This window comes from Erpetoichthys calabaricus, chromosome 4 (genome assembly GCF_900747795.2).
Source record: "Erpetoichthys calabaricus chromosome 4, fErpCal1.3, whole genome shotgun sequence".
Classification (NCBI taxonomy): Eukaryota; Metazoa; Chordata; class Cladistia; order Polypteriformes; family Polypteridae; genus Erpetoichthys; species Erpetoichthys calabaricus.
In genome coordinates this window covers 47,421,116-47,439,163 of record NC_041397.2, presented here as the reverse complement: position 1 = coordinate 47,439,163, position 18,048 = coordinate 47,421,116, and positions in this window count along the sequence as shown.

Genomic DNA, 18,048 nt, shown 5'->3' with positions numbered 1-18,048 from the left:
CTGCCTTGCACCCAATGTTGCCAACATTTTACTCAGGCTTCCTATGTCCCTAAAATTCAGCTATACAGGTTCAGTAAAAATAAATTGAAATTAGTTTAAAGTTGCTCCTCCATAATGATTTAAAAGCAGATAAGGAATACACCAGGTATGTTGATTTGTGTTTTCTAGTCAATACAATGAATTTGTGCATTTTAATACAATCTTGTTCATCATGGCACTAGAGAGTGGCAGTATATCACATTGGTCAGACATACAATTAAGAATTTCACTGAACTCTGTACATGTGACAACATTACTATTACTACACTACTGCTGCTGCTACTACTACATTGAAACAAATGAAATATATTTAAATACCAACAGCAGTGTCACTAAGGCTGGTGTCACCCAATGCAGTAACCAAGGCCAGATTAAGACCCCCACAGTCCCCTGGGTGACTTAACAGAGAGTTGATCATGCTGTATTAAACAACGCAGTGTGCAGACACCCATCCATTTAATGCAGTGCAGTAATTCCTACTATTGACGGTGCACATAAACTCAACTGCTGAACCAAGCTGGTGTTTACTCCTTGGTGAAGGTGAACTCAGCAATACAGAAGACAGTTTGTCACATATCCTGCCTATAGCGGTGAACAGGAGACTTTTGTCCTGGTACTATGGATGTGCTGCCTTTCTGTGTCTTAATGGGTCTTGGTGTCAATAAGATAAAGCCACATTAAAAGTCAAGCTAAGATCTTTCATTCTCAAATGTTTACATTTTTTCACATTATTTTTCCTATTTTGAGGTCAGTTGGTTTGTTTAAAAGGAGCAGATTGTTATTTGGGAATTTGAAAAATAGAAAAAAAAAGATTTTTGCACAATATAGCCATTCATCTTACTTACATATTATACCTTTCGTGACAGATGCTGTCTTGAATTTCTTTACAAAGTAATATCCATTGCAACACTTAAAAGGTATTATTTGATTCTTTGTAGAAGCAAACCTTCCTTTGACTGATTTGTTATTATTTTTTTTTAATATAAATAACTTACCTTTAATTTTGGCCCCGCTTTTGGAGAGTGAGCATTTCTCTAAAACTTAATTTTGCTGTTGTTTGTTTCATGCAAGGTAACAACACTCCATGCCGTTTTGCAGTGGGATAGAAAAATAGCAAATCAAGCTGAGGCTCTGCTGTTCAATGCAGAGACAAAATTAAAAAGAACCATTCCCCATTCCCCAAGAACAGACCCAATTGCTTTTGACTGTGTCTCGATATTTTCCATCATTAGAAAATCTCATTGTGGTAATGTCTGCCAAACTGCCTAGCAGCAGGTGTACTAGGACTATTTTCATGCTTGACTGCAGAATATACGTGTCGAACATTTCTACTTTATATTGTCCCTGTCAAAGTGATCTGCTATCATTTACTAACAGATTTATTTTTTCCCCCACTGCATCAGGCTACTGCATGTGGAATAATGAAATAGTAATAAAGAAAGAATATTTATTTAAAAAAAACTTCAATATGTCAGACAATTACCCCCACATTCTGAAAGCAAACAGGCCAATTAAAGGACTGAGGGCTCTGTAGCCAGTAGAGTCCATGGATATTACAGCTCTTAACAGCACTGCAGGTCATTGTGGTGTTTATCGCGATGATGTTTGCTGGTGCTGCCACACTGAATCTTCAGTGGGAGCCTTAGACCTTTTGTGTAGGGTTTAAATCACTAACACAGAATTAGAAGTACACATATTAACATATTTTACTCTCATATTTACACAAGTTGACTCACAAGATCAGCATTCATTGAAATGGTAACTTATATATTGTAATTGCAGCACAGGCAGGTTAAGTGACTTGCACTTGGTGAGCCCAAGATGGGACTTGAACCAGCATCTTTGTGGTTTGAAGTCCAGTACCTCAGCCACTGGCCACAGATACTTGCAGTGGAAGTCAGAGTGGATTCAACATCACCAGATACCTGCACACTAGACCGAGAGGGAGAAAGAAGCCTGCAGGTAAAAAGAGTTAAAAGCATAGATACTTACATTTTTTTAATGTATTAATAAATTTACTGGCATTACTGAGGCTTTAAAATGAATAGCATATTTTAAAAGACACAAAAGGCTTTCTTTCTATTACCAAACCTATTTAATCCAGTTTATAGTTACCCATATACAATGACTAAACTATTTTTCATGGAAAAAAAGTTGATTTTAAGTATGATTGATAAAGACACTTTGCTGTCATCTTCTGGAGCACTTTGGGGTGTCACCCAAATGTTTCCTCAGATAAACGGAGTAAAGCACTTTTTAAAGACATTGTATGTGTCTAGAGGTAAGGGGAAAGAGAAAAAAAGATAAGGGAATTAAAAGAACAAAGAAAGAGGAAAAATGTGGTCAGAGGTCTAGAAAGACTAATGAAAAGAGACAATCAAATCAAAACTCTTAAAATCAAATTCATTATTCCCCAAAAAACTTCATAATGAAAGAATTGTGATGCTATCTTGAGATTCTTCTCTAACCATAACTAAGACAGGTGTTTCTTTTGTGTGTTTTGTTTTTTGATCTAAAGTGAAGCTGCCCAGTTTGCATGCCACCAGACAGGATGAGATGACTGAATATGTCATGTGATCAACACCTGGCATAGCAACAGCAAACAATATCTGTGTAATCATGGAAAAGCAATGTAAAATGGCAGAAACTGCAATAGTTTAACACAAAATGGCAGCAAAATGACATCACCAACATAATGTTAAAGATTAATAACTACACAGATAATGACAATAATAGCAAACTTTTCATTGAATAGGAATACTGACTTGTGATGAGTGAACCCCATGAAGTTCACTTTGCTGCCAGCTCGGCAAAATCGCATAAATGTTTGGGAACTTTGCTGAACTCTATAAAATGCATTGAAGTCAAAGGGTAAGGAAGAATGAAACAGTTTTTAGTGGGTGTCACGCATGTGCGCATGGGAAACAGCTAAAAGGCTCAAAAGATGGTAATTCCTCGTCAAACCAGAGGATGGCAGAGTGGATTAATCTTTGCTCTTTTCCATTGACAGACCGATCATAGGAAATTCCACTTGGGTCCGATTACGTCACTGCCGGTCCTGGCTCCAAGGATGTCACTTCCGGTTCCGGCCATGTCACTTACAGTTCTGGCACCGAGGACGTCATGTCCAGTTCCTGCCTGATGACATCATTTCCTGTCTGCCACATACTGTATATAACTGCCATGTTTTCTATACTGTTGGTTCTCTTGTTATGGACTGAGCTGTATCAATTTGAATCACCTTTTTGCAACAATTTGGCAGCCCATTTCAAATATACAGGTGGCTGCCCCCAAACCTCTTTTCCTGTGTTACCATACCATACCATTTTTATTTGTTAAGCGCTTAAAAACACAGCATTACAACTGACTTACATGGGCTATAATGGTACAATAGTACAATAGTATTTTAAGTGACCCTGAGGGCTAGGAAACTATGCTGGAATGGTTATTGTGGCCACAAATGTGATATGAACTGTGAAGAAGTAGTGCAAACCACTGAGCTACCATATCTCAAACAACAAAATACGCAGACAGAATGATAACCACAAACAAAATGCAACAAATGGCCACAAACTAGCAATAAGTAAAAAATATACACTGTATATCGTTGTGCTCACAGAGTTCAAATCATGGAGCACACATTTGCCCATAAAGCAGTGGTGTGGAACTGGCTAATTGCATTGTTTGAAGTTGCCGCTCTTGGCGCAGCTGGAACGTCTTTTTTTCCCATGTATTTGCGCAGATGCATCACACTTTGTTTTTCCAACAAGGACATAGAAATGCCTAGTAAATAGTAATAAAACTTTCATCATTAATAGAGTTTCACAGGGTCTCATGTGCTTTCTGACTAGGAGAGGGCTCCTTTCAGGTTTGTTTTGACTGGTACTGCAGCACAATGCAAACTATGAATGCCTTCAGTCATGATACTAAATTAGCCATGTGGCAGCACATGAGGAGCACGGCAGCAAGTGAGTAACCGAGCTCACAGGGATTATTGTTATATAGTCGGTGGCAGTACTCATAATATTCTCATTACAGTCAACTAATATACACCTCAAAGGAAAATACAGCAAGATGTTATTTATTTTTTTGCAGAAGTGCAAATTCATTTATTTTTCTTAATTTGTTAAACCTATCCTACTTGCATCAAGCACAACAAAGTATATGCCATATTTAAGTTCTTATTCCATAAATAAATTACATAATATAGCATAACTTCAGAGTACATTAACAAGTTATAAAATAAGCAGTGGGATGACAGATACATGTTGCATAATGTGAAGTCCACTAAGACAGCCCATACTGTAATCTGTATTCTGAGAAAAATCATTCATAGTTGCATTTGAAAAGCTCACCATATTTGTAACTAAGCACAAACATGCATCTTTACTTTGTCACTCCTTGGCTGCATTAATCGAAAATCTAAGCATAACAAGAACAGAAGTGCACTGACAAAAGCATACTGAGAAACGCTTGTGGTGAAAAATATGCACAAAAATGCATTCACTGGAAAATGTTCAAAAATGTTTAAACGTTAAAAGGAAGGTAACCCCACCTTGGTAATAATAAACATTTTATTAAGGTGGTAATAAATATTATCAGGCCTGGTAGGCCCAAACGTGTTGTGAGGGTCTGCTGGGAACGTCTGGCAGAGCCCCCTGTCAGAAGTAGCTTCAACTCCCACCTCCGGCAGAACTTCGATCACATCCCGAGGGAGGTGGGGGACATTGAGTCCGAATGGGCCATGTTCCATGCTTGTGTTGTTGAGGCAGCTGACCGGAGCTGTGGCAGTAAGGTAGTCGGTGCCTGTCGTGGCGACAATCCTCGAACCCGTTGGTGGACACCGGCGGTAAGGGATGCCGTCAAGCTGAAGAAGGAGTCCTACAGGACCCTTTTGTCCTGTGGGACTCTGGAGGCAGCTGATAGGTACCGGTAGGCCAAGCGGAATGTGGCTTTGGTGGTTGCTGAGGCAAAAACTCGGGCGTGGGAGGAGTTTAGGGAGGCCATGGAGAACGACTTTCGGACAGCTTTGAGGAGATTCTGGTCCACCATCCGGCGTCTCATGAAGGGGAAGCAGTGCAGTGTCAACACTGTATATGGTGGGGATGGTGCACTGCTGACCTTGACTCGGGATGTTGTGGGTCAGTGTGGGGAGTACTTCGAAGACCTCCTCAATCCCACTAACATGCCTTCCAATGAGGAAGTAGAGCCTGGGGACTCAGAGGTGGGCTCCCCCATCTCTGGGACTGAGGTCACCGAGGTGGTCAAAAAACTCCTTGGTGGCAAGGCTCCGGGGGTGGATGAGATACGCCCGGAGTTCCTCAAGGTTCTGGATGTTGTAGGACTGTCTTGGTTGACACACCTCTGCAACATCGCATGGACATCAGGGACAGTGCCTCTGGATTGGCAGAACGGGGTGGTGGTCCCCCTCTTTAAGAAAGGGGACCGGAGAGTGTGTTCCAACTACAGAGGGATCACACTGCTCAGCCTCCCTGGAAAAGTCTATTTGGGGGTCCTGAAGAAGATGGTCCGTCGGATAGTTGAGCCTCGGATTCAGGAGGAACAGTGTGGTTTTCGTCCTGGTCGCGGAACAGTGGACCAGCTCTCCACCCTTAGAAGGCACCTGGAGGGTGCATGGGAGTTTGCCCAACCAGTCTACATGTGTTTTGTGGACTTGGAAAAGGCATTCGACCGTGTCCCTCGGGGAATCCTGTGGGGGGTACTCCGAGAGTATGGGGTACCGGACCCCCTGATAAGGGCTGTTCGGTCCCTGTACGATCAGTGCCAGAGCTTGGTCCGCATTGCCGGCAGTAAGTCGAACCCATTTCCAGTGAGAGTTGGACTCCGCCAGGGCTGCCCTTTGTCACCGATTCTGTTTATAACTTTTATGGAGAGAATTTCTAGGAGCAGCCAGGGCGTTGAGGGGGTCCGGTTTGGTGGACTCAGGATTGGGTCACTGCTTTTTGCAGATGATGTTGTCCTGTTTGCTTCATCAGGCCGTGATCTTCAGCTCTCTCTGCATCGGTTCGCATCCGAGTGTGAAGCGGCTGGGATGGGAATCAGCACCTCCAAATCCGAGACCATGGTCCTCAGCCATAAAAGGGTGGAGTGCCCTTTCAGGGTTGGTAGCGAGATCCTGCCCCAAGTGGAGGAGTTCAAGTATCTCGGGATCTTGTTCACGAGTGAGGGAAGAATGGAGCGTGAGATCGACAGGCGGATCGGTGCGCCGTCCGCAGTGATGTGGGCGTTGCATCGGTCTGTCGTGGTGAAAAAGGAGCTGAGCCATAAGGCAAAGCTCTCAATTTACCAGTCAATCTATGTTCCTACCCTTACCTACGGTCATGAGCTATGGGTAGTGACCAAAAGAACGAGATCGTGAATACAAGCGGCTGAAATGAGTTTCATCCTCAGGGTGTCTGGGCTTTCCCTTAAAGAGAGGGTGAGAAGCTCAGTCATCCGGGAGGGGCTCAGAGTAGAGCCGCTGCTCCTCCGCATCGAAAGGAGTCAGATGAGGTGGCTCGGGCATCTGATCAGGATGCCTCCTGGACGCCTCCCTGGTGAGGTGTTCCAGGCACGTCTAACCGGGAGGAGGCCCCAGGGAAGACCCAGGACACGCTGGAGGGACTATGTCTCTCGGCTGGCCTAGGAATGTCTTGGGATTCCCCCGGAAGAGCTAGAAGAAGTGGCCGTGGAGAGGGAAGTCTGGGCATCTGTGCTCAAGCTGCTGCCTCCGTGACCCGACCTCGGATAAGTGGAAGAGGATGGATGGATGGATGGATGGATGGATGGATGGATGGATGGATGGATGGTAATGAACATTTAAGGTAAGGTAAATCTATATTGGTAATAATTTCTACATTAGATATACAGTAAAATATAATTATGATATATTATATATATATAAGCCTCTCATGAATTTCATATAAGTACACTTACAGATAACCATTACAGATTACCATTAATTTCAATTATGATATATAGCCCTCTTGTGAATCTTGATTTTCCCACTGAAGAAATGCTGGAAATATATATTGTTATAAAAATAACAGTAGAAAATGTGGCAAAACAAATCCAGCAAACATATGAGGAGAAATCCTGTACAAAAATGAAAAGAAATTATGTAAATAAAATTTTAATGTACTGTAATATATACTATAGCACCCTACTGGAATCTATAAGTATCATTTGTCCACATGTCTGGGAATATCTTGATTTGGACTCATCTATCTTTGGAGGTGAAATATCTATAAAATCTTCAAAAGCAGCAGGCACATCGTCACAGGGTACAAAATGTAAAGGTAATAACATTCTAACATACATATGAACCTTTTTGTCATTTTTGTAAATGCCTGCTCAATTAAATTCCTTCACTTTCCACCACAGTGACTGTCTGAGGTGGAAAGAGCGACCCACTAGCCTCTTATAAGAAGACAGTTTTGCATACATTCTGACAAATATGAATTGTGAAAATCTGGCAGAAACAGCAAGGCGATACCTTAAATGTGAGACTATCTGCTGGTGTGCCCCAAACTGTTCTTCAGTAGCTGTTGCACTAAATTCCAGTATTGGAGTATCTCAGAAATTTATGTAACAAAATTGAAATCAAGCAATAATCAGACTACAAAGATCCAAACTAGACCTATAACTAAAATTCAGTCCTCCACCAGGGATTTCTGTACTACTAATCAGATTAATATAAAGTTACAAATACATAATCAATCCAGAAATTCTGTATCATTACCATTTAAAATACTGTTTGTGAAGCATTATCTCATTTGAAAACAAAGTTTTTTGATTAACAACACTATACACAGTGCGTCAGCTCTGTGTCTACTTACTGAAGCGTGCCTTAGTAAAACTGATGCTATTGCTTTAGTTAAAGCTGCACCAGCAAGGTGCACTTTTCTTCAAATATCAAGACATATTAATTGAAATGGTAGACTTGGGATACTTTCACAACAGCAACATTTATTTCTATAGCACCTTTTCATGGACAGGATTTATCTCAAGAGATGCTTCATTGATTTAATTGGGTTTAGAAGAAGTTGAAAATAAAACTCTTGGATTTCCTGCATTATGATTTACAATTTTAGAAAAATAGAACTGATTCTCAGGATGGATTATGTTGTTGTACTCAGCCTTTAATATGTGATAGTGTACTGTTAATTTAGTTTTCTTCCATTTACGCTCAGCCCTACAATATTTTCTCTTTATTTATTTATTTTTACAGAGCCCAGTAAATCAGCTGCAGATCTCATCTTAACATAAAAATATTCAACCTTACTCATTACATTGCTGGATATGCTAGGATAAGCACTAAACATGGACTGATTATTAAGAATATTAGCTATCTGTTGTTGCATCAAAGTAACAATTCACTGCTCTTTAGATCTACCGGTATCAATGACCTGCCTCACGTCAATTTTCCATCCTTTTGAAATGACTAAATCCAGTGTGTGTCCTCCCTTATGTGTCAGCTGGCTGATGTGCTAACTGTGATCAAAAGAGTGCTGTAAGCTATTAAATTCTCTTGCTTTAGGGTCATACTGGTTATCAATATGAGAATTGAAATTTATTATAATAAGGAAGCTGTCATAATTAATTATTATAAATACTAAGTCTACGAATTCCTGCATGACTGAGACTGCATGTGTCACTTCTTGAATAACTACAGCAGAATACTCAAAAGATGCGAAATTGCCAAAACTGGTATCTTTACAATTTAATCGAGTTACAAAAATACTGCTAAACCACAGCCTCTCGAACATTGTATTGTGAAATAATCAGCCTCAACACAGGAATAAGGTTTGATGTGCATAAGCTGGAGTTCCAGACTGAACTGATTTAGTGTTCATAACAAGGAGGCTTTAAAGGCCAAGACTGGAAGTCACATGGCAGAACCGGAAGTGACATGTTTCTGGGCACTGGCACCGGAAGTGATGTCTTCAAGGTTGAATCAGGCAGGTTTTCCTGTGTTTGGTCTTTAGAGACAACAGAAGAGGGTTTAGTGCACCCCGCCACCCCCTGGCCTGGCATGGACTTACTTTCAATTGATCCATACAGCTTCCTCCTACTCGCATGTGTGTGACAGTATATAAAAGACACCACATAAATAATGTATTTTCAAAATAGGAGGGCATTTTCCAAATATTTTGATTCACACCTTATATTTTAAAAGGTACTAATCCTATGCTATTTTCCCAAGATTCTAGATTATAATTATGTTTTTTATACACTTGAAAACATCTTAAGTATCTTTTGATTGACAGACAGTAGAGTAAAGCATTACCATAAAAATGCATTCAACTAAAACAGTTCATCAGAAGTTTTTGTTTTCTAGGAAATGTAGAGAAACCCTTTCTTGTATTTTTTTTATATTTTTGAAATTTGTGATAATATGTGATTTTTTATTCAGTGTTTTTGAAAACTTAAACAAAACATTTTTGAATTCTAAATCTATCTGCTTAGGGACCAAAGTTTTTTGAACAAAAATACAGAATTTTTTTTTTTTTAATTCTTACAATATGTGAAGGGAAAATCATTTAAAAGTAGGGTACACTGTAAGTAAAAGCTCAGCTTTCCCTTCTAATTTGTCACATTTTACCTAACAGTTTAACTAATTTGCTATAGTCTGTTCAACTTTTCTTGTGTGAGATTATCCATAAAAGGTATGAAATATCTAATAATTAGAAAAAATTGTTTTGTTCTTCTTCCAAGGCCTTACAAGCAAAGTTGACCAAATCCAGAATATTTTTTATTTGATTCCAAAAAAACAATAGATCTTTCAGGTTTTCAAACAGATATATTTTTTAAGCAAGATGGAGAGTTAATAATCTTCAGAAAATGAATTGAACAAACATTTAAATGTTATTTATTTTATTTTGTTAATTAAACATGATACAGTTTTGGAATTATTAATACAATTTATTTTCCCATATATGTATGGTGAATGCTAGTTGCTAACCTGTATTCTCATAAACAAGTTGAACACAGTTTACTATACCAATGCTGCGGTGGGGTGAAATTTTGTATATAAGTTGATAAATATTTTGTCAGACAAAGCAAATATAATATTAGTGTTTTAAAAGGCATGTTGTATTTCAATGATGAGAACAGCAATGCTTTGATATCTAACTAATCAACCCGCGAGTCTTTAGGATAGACTCAGGATGTGAAATTTTTTGCAGAGTTGGTTGCCTCAAGTCAACCCTCGCAGGAAAGCCATAAGGCTACATAGCTGGCAAGCTTCAGCTAAACAAATGGCATCCAGTACTTGAGGGCAGGTGTAAAAAGGCAGAGTGTGCATCGATTGGTCCGAAAAATAGCTGTTTGGGATTGGTTTTGAGTCAGAGGCCATTCTGTTCCATGATCCCCTATTGGCCTAAAAACTTGGACAGAAATGTATAAAGTTAGTCACTTTACCCCTCCCCCTCTCTCTCACACATCCTAGTCAATGAAGAGAACACAATAAGGAGCACAACACAGCAGCCATGTTGAGAGAGGCATATGGCCTGTCCTAAAGAAAGCTGACTAGAAATGATGACTTGACCAGAGACATTTGAGTTACCACAGACTTGTCTGTGTGCTACCTGAAACTACACAGTGAGCATTTATCAGATTGTATGTTTGCCAATATTCAGATGTACTTTGCTTCATTATTTTTATTTTATGAATATTGTCGATAATATATTATTAACATGTCTAAATTCACTCCTGCTTGTCCTTTTACTTTATGTAATTGCCTGAGGATGTAGAAGGGAAGGGTGGGAGAAGTTATAAAGTACAGAACCTTATAAACAGTTGTAATCTATAGGATTTGAGACATTCTGATAAAGTTGACACAATAAAGAGTACAAAATGGGAAAGGAGGGTAATATAGGATTCTACCAAGACAAAACAAATGCATCTAATGCTTATTAAATTAAGTGTAGTAATTAATTGTAATATCTGAATGGAGTCACAAAGATCTTCAGTTCATTGTTTTTCTTTGTCTAGGAATCTATTGCTAATGGCTATAGCCTTTGGTTAAACTTTATTCAAACTGAATTACATGCAATTAACATTTTGAGTTTTTCATTTAATAGTGGGTGGGAGGGTGAAGAATGCCATATACTGTTATAAATTTTATTCAGAATTTCAGATTTCAGAATTTGGAAATCCCTGTCCCCTCCATTTCATGGAACATCTCCATGTGGTGCGCAGATGACGGTACACAGATGACGATTCACACAGCTGATGCCTGGGTTCCCTCTTGAGCATTGTGAAGCGGTGATACAAAGTGCTGTTTCAGCGCTTGTGACTGACTACTCTGAATGTTGTTTCATCCCATGTGGACAACCACAGCAAGGACATCTTTATCCTTCTCAAGGACAAACATAGCTTTTTTTTCTCCAATGTCCTGAACATACACCCTAGGAAAGCAGGACACAAAAGTCTGCCGACTAGAAGGTGCAAAGTCAACATAATTTTGGTAACAGTATAGAATAAAAATCAAATAAGATGTTAACAAATGCTCTAGTCTCCATCTCACCCTAGCAGAGAGAGAATCAATAGTGTTAGAATGAACATCCTTCATAAGCTTCTATTTCTATTTAAGAACATCCCTATATAAATCAAGAATCATTCTTTAGAAGAAGCTAGACTTAATTATAACCTCATTTATCTGGAATTCAAGATGTCTACATATTCAAAAGGCAACTCTACAAAGACCTAAAGCAGAAGGTGGCATGGCACTACCTAATTTTCAGTTTTATTACTGAGTGGCAAATACACAAGCTATAAAGACCTGTAAACTGGCACAAACTATTCAATTTAAACAAGCCTGGTTAGCAATGGGAATCCAATCTTGCTCTTCTTCTTCTTTATATGACCTGCACTGTAACCCAGTAACTACTAACGTCCATCAGTATACTAACAATCTAGTCATCCACTAATCACTTTGAATATAGAACCAATGCAAGACGCACTTCTAAGGCAGAGAACCTTTAATCTGTTGCTCGTTTACATGATAATGATTTTTTTCAGCCTTCTCAAACATACTCAATGTTTAACCTTTGGAAATCACTTGGGATTAAGACATTTAAAGAACTGTACATAGTTAACATATTTGCATCTTATGAACAATTACGTTTCAAATTTATCTTCCCAGCAATACAATTTTTTCACTGTTAAATTGTAAAAATTATAATAAAAGAAATCAGCCCAGTTTTTCACAACCCACAAACATTTCTGTTCCAGAAGAAATAATAATCACTCTTAAAGACTCAGACAGTGTGGTCAAAATTTAACATCTTATTAAAGAAAGAAACACCCTCTAGAAAAGCTGTTCATTGTATCTTTTAATTACTCCTCGGCAAAATGCCTTGGAGGGAACATTCTTCCAAAGCAGTCTGCTACAGCCTGGTCAGAATGGTCAGAGAAACAAAGGATAGAGGTTCATTTTATAAACTGTTGAATTTACATACAGTGTCAATCAATGCATACATTTTACTCTGGTTGGTTCATTGGTTTACACCAAAATGATTTACATAAAATGAAAGTCTGTTATATTATATTCTGGTTCTTCTTATACCTTTGAGTTATGCCACCACCCTTGAAATTTCTGTGCATATAACAACTGTCCATTCTAGTTTATAGGACATCTGCTGATCTCTTAGTCATCCCTTCAGTACATTTTGTATATTACATCAACCTTTCTTCTGGTACATTCTTTATTTACTTGACCATCTCAGTATTTTTTCTAAACCAAATCTTATATTTCAGTGTACATTTTGTTGTTCACTTGACCTTTATTTGGTTTCCCACATTTATTAGCTATTTATGCTCTTTCTTTAAGATGAATGCTGTTACCCTAAAATTATTCTTCCACAACAGCATCTCAACAATATTTAAAAACATCTCAAAGAATCTTCCCTTCAATAATTCATGCTTCTGGTGCATGGTTTTTCCTCCTGACAGACCAAATCACAGTAGACTTAACACCCTAGTACTACATTTATGTGTGAATTTGCACAAGCAAATAGAAAATGTGTCCTAACCACCAGAAAAATATTACCAGGAATATGAGATGAGTATTTCTATATCCTATTTGTTGTCACAAGCATGCATTGAAAACACTCTTGATAATAATCAATTGATACTCAGCAACTGTCTTCACTTAGGAAATTAACATAGTTTTTAAGCTTTTCCTCCATGCCTTATGCCCTCCATTATAAAGCGCCAGACTGAGCAATATATATATTTTATAGAAACCACTTAACTTTCATCCATCCATCCATTTTCCAACCCGCTGAATCCGAACACAGGGTCACGGGGGTCTGCTGGACCCAATCCCAGCCAACACAGGGCACAAGGCAGGAATCAATCCCGGGCAGGGTGCCAACCCACCGCAGGACACACACAAACACACCCACACACCAAGCACACACTTGGGCCAATTTAGAATCACCAATCCACCTAACCTGCATGTCTTTGGACTGTGGGAGGAAACCGGAGCGCCCGGAGGAAACCCACGCAGACACAGGGAGAACATGCAAACTCCACGCAGGGAGGACCCGGGAAGTGAACCCAGGTCCCCACGTCTCCCAACTGTGAGGCAGCAGCGCTACCCACTGCACCACCGTGCCGCTCACCTCTTAACTTTAGAAAACAATTTTGAATTGTATACTGTGTTTGTGAAGAAATAACTTTGATTTGAAAAATACTGAACTTATCCTTTAATACCAGGTCTATATCCATTTTGTCCTCCTGATGTTAATTTGAATCATTTTTGATTTAAAGACTTGGTTGGATGGTAACTTTCTTAAACTGAATGCTAATAACACTGAAGTGTTATTAGATGCCCCCAAATCGATTGCCTGCAACATTACAGACTTTACTGTTAACATTGATGGTGTGTTAGTTCCACCTTCATAAGTTGTGCGTAATTTAGATATCCTCTTTGGCTCATCACTGGCCTTTGAACCTCATATAAGCTGAGTTATCAAAACCACTTACTTTCACCTTTGCAATGTTGTGTGTCTTCACTCCATTACTTAATAACAGAGATGCAGAAACACTTGTGCATGCTTTCATTACATCTTATCTCAATTATTGTAACTTCTGTTAAAACTCTCAATAGATTGCAGGATTTTCAGAAGCAAACAGAGTACATTGCTTCCATCCTTTACAATTGTGCCATTTCTATAGCTGTAAATTTGTGCAAGCACTCTGAACTTGTAGTTAGTAAAGTGCGCTGTGAGAAAAAATAGGCAAATGGGAGAGGACGTCTGAAGTTGAAAATTGATGGTGTGTGTAAGTGCCTAACAAAATGTACTTTTAACTATATGCTTAAATGACTGAAGGCATTGAATCCTTCAATCCCTCTTTTGAAGCTGTCAAAGAAGATGGTTGGTTGGTTAGTCTCCTATAATTGATCCAGCACAACCCATACATGGGCCCGGTGTGCAAATAAACACAAAAGTTCCCAACTAACTTCACCCGCCAATGTATGAGTGCATGCACTAAGTAATATGAAAATTTAGTAACATTTTAGGTAGTGCAAAAATGCATCTATTACTAAGACTTTAACGAGCACTTCTTTTGGTCTTAATTACACTTATGAAGCATCAGTAAAGTGGTTAGTCATCTCTGTGCAGTGTGGCATACTAAGAGCCTGTAATACGCTGGTAAAATTACTTCAGAATGTGAAGGATTTACATATCTGATACTGAAGTATGCAATATGAAGAGAAGTGTGTCTCACTTAAGCTACTTGTGACTGTTCCAAGGTAAAGATATTTCATTATGACACATTTCACAGATAAATAAACTTTACTGATGCTTTGTAAGTGTTTATAATACCAAAAGAAACCATTGTTAAGGTTTCATTACATAAGAGTAAATGAGTAATAGGTGCATTTTTGCAGTACCTAAACAGAAGTGTTACTAAAAATGTATACATGATCATTTACTGAATGTGATGCTTATTAGGCTACTAATTATTTACCTTACAAACTGAATCATCATTCTTTTAGAAAAGCCTGCATAAAGAGCCCTATTCTATCCTAAACAACCTGAAAAAAATATACGTAGCTTCTCTAGTCCCAGAATGGAATAACAATAGTCTCCAAGCCCAGTGTCAGAGCCTATCCTGTGAAAATAATTAGTTGGTGTGAAATGATGTCCATTGGTTTTTCGGGAATGTAAAAATCTTTGGTTTGAAATGGTTTGTTATGTTTTATTGTGTTTTATTTTAAAATGTAACAAACTAATATGAATATTAGACACACGTAATAATAATAATAATTCTTTACATTTATATACACATAACCCCACATACATTATTAAGATTATTTATTCAACAGATGACACCTCTCTCATATTTTGTTGTTTACTTGCTTGCCCTTGGGGAAAAATGAAAACCTTCCCTGCTGGTAGACCCTCTTGAATCAATCAAAGCCTGGGTACATTTGCACCCATTTTACCTCCCATGGCTCCATCCCAACAAACAAAATTCAAAGCTAAGAGAAGTAAGCCAAACCCTCTGGATGACCGTATCTCGACCAGAAGTTAGACTTGCTCCCCAAGGCAGATGCACCTAAATGTGACAAATGAACTCAGGAATGCCTCAACACAAGCAGACCTCCCAGAGAATTACTGAGAGACAATATGCTCAAGAAACATCACATTCCGTCAGCCTTCTGCTCATCCTTCACAAAGTTTTGGTTCAGACTGATGTGTTGACAACTCTACTAATTTCTAAAATTTGACTGTGCATACTGTGACCCAGCAATGAAATCTTTCTCAGTTTTTTTTAATTATAGCCAAATGTAATTAAATAGCTCAGTATTCCTTCCATAAAATGTAAACTATGTAAACCCCTCAACAATCAAAAAGTGAGAAAATATTAAATGAAATTCAGAAAGTCTTCTCTTTTCTCTGTAAAAATGAATGTAGCACAAGGTATTTCAAAAAACAATGTTAACTTACACTTGATCATAACCCAGACATGTGGCCAAATATGTCAAAAGCTTCGAGTTTTGCTTGTGTTGAGTCAGTAAGCCTAAAACATAAAACACTGAATGCATAGAGGGGAAAGGCTTAGAAGTATCACGATGTGGTGGGTAGACTTGTGGCAAAGCAAGTTCAAGCAAGAGTAATTACAAGGGAGCCAGATGCCACTTACACACTTGACATCGCACTCAGTCTAAATGTGGCTGTCTCCGAGGTACTGTGGTTGTGAGACTGTATTATGATGTGTTTGAGAGATGCTGTACTATTTTCTGTCATAATTTTAAAGGTAAGCTTTGCTTTTTCAGTCTAAAATGTCAGACCATCCCAATGTAACACTAAAATGGCCTTGCCCTACTCAATGACCATAACTCTGTGACCTGCATGTGATTTTGAATTGAGTTAGAAAGCTGTAATCAAAGATTGCAATTGTCAGTAAGAATTTGCAAAAAAATGAGACTAAACTATAGCTTTTAGTAGAGGTTTTAGTAGAACTGCTTTCCAGACTAAGACTTTTAGAAACAGCTAAAGTTTTGTGGAAGACATTGCAATCTAATATATAGATGAAGTCCAGCGAATTTACTGGTCTTTGCCTTTTATTAATTTGAGTAAATACAGAGAGCCTATCAGAAGGCTCATGCTAAAACCCCATTGAATAAATTAGGAGAAAACATTTGAAGAAAGACCTGAAGTCACTACGATGAACCTTCCAAGAACAAGTGACTGGCTACATCTGAAATGTGTTGCAGATTCAATGCACTTGGTGGTGTCTCAACAATTTTATTACCCTTAAGTCACAAAGAATGAATACTTTACAATTAATTTGATGTGTTCAAAATGATCTTGTTAGACACAATACCTTGCAGGTATGGGATTGGGTAAAAATGCAGGGAAGAGTTTGAACGTAACACCCGCTTTAAGCCCATTTCAATTTGCCCTAAAGTGGAGGAAGACTTATCAGAAGGGACTCGGACATCACTTCTGCTCAACATACTGCCTCTTTTGCCTCTGCCTCCATAAAAACCACCTGACCTGAGAGGAAGTCATCAGTTGTGACCTGGAATGCGTGAAGGACAGACATCTGCTAAAAAGCTGCATTATTTGACGTCAATAAAACGAAACTAACACCACTTTTTATTAACAACTTTTTCTTTCCTTCTCCTGAACATTAAACAGGATCAGTTTGGTGCCCCAACTTTTTTTCTTGTTTTAGAGTCATATTTACAATCTGTAGGAAACACACAAACCTAGAACTGATACATTGCTCATCAACTACTGTTGATGAAATTAATGTCAGCAAAATTCACAAAGCATTTTTTGTAGTGAATATGACATGTTCACCAGTGACCTTGTTCATCATATATTTTCCTGGAAATTCGTCGTAAGGCTGGCTTAGACAAACATTTTTTCCCCAGGGCCCCATGATGCTTTGCAAAGCAAATGTGACATAACAGAGCTGTATCAGCCATGTGCAGAACGTTTTTCACACATTGTCAGGACAACAGTCTTCGCCTGAATGTCAGCAAGTCAAATGAACTTTTTGTGGACTATAGGAGAAAACAGCAGAGGCACTACCACCCACTTAGTATTAACAACACTCAGGTGCAGAGGGTGGACAGTTTCAGATACCTCGGTGTACACATCACAGAAGTCCCCACTAGATCCAAGCACATCGACACCTCGGTGGAGAAGGCACAAAAACAGCTTTACCACCTCAGACGCCTCAGGGATTTTAGGCTATCCTCCCAAATACTAAAGAATTTTGACAAATCCAACAACAAAAATATCCTGACAGGAAGTATCACCACCTGGCTTGGAAACATACAGCAAGATCACAATGCTCTGTAGAGAGCGGTGTAGTCAGCTGAATGCATAACTGGGTGTGCACTCCCTAACCTCTAGGACATCTACACCAAACAATGTCGGACCAGGGCAAATAAAATGATCAGAGATACCAGCAATCCAACAACAGTCTCTTCTCTGTGCTGTGGTCAGGGAGATAACACGTTGCCTGAAGACC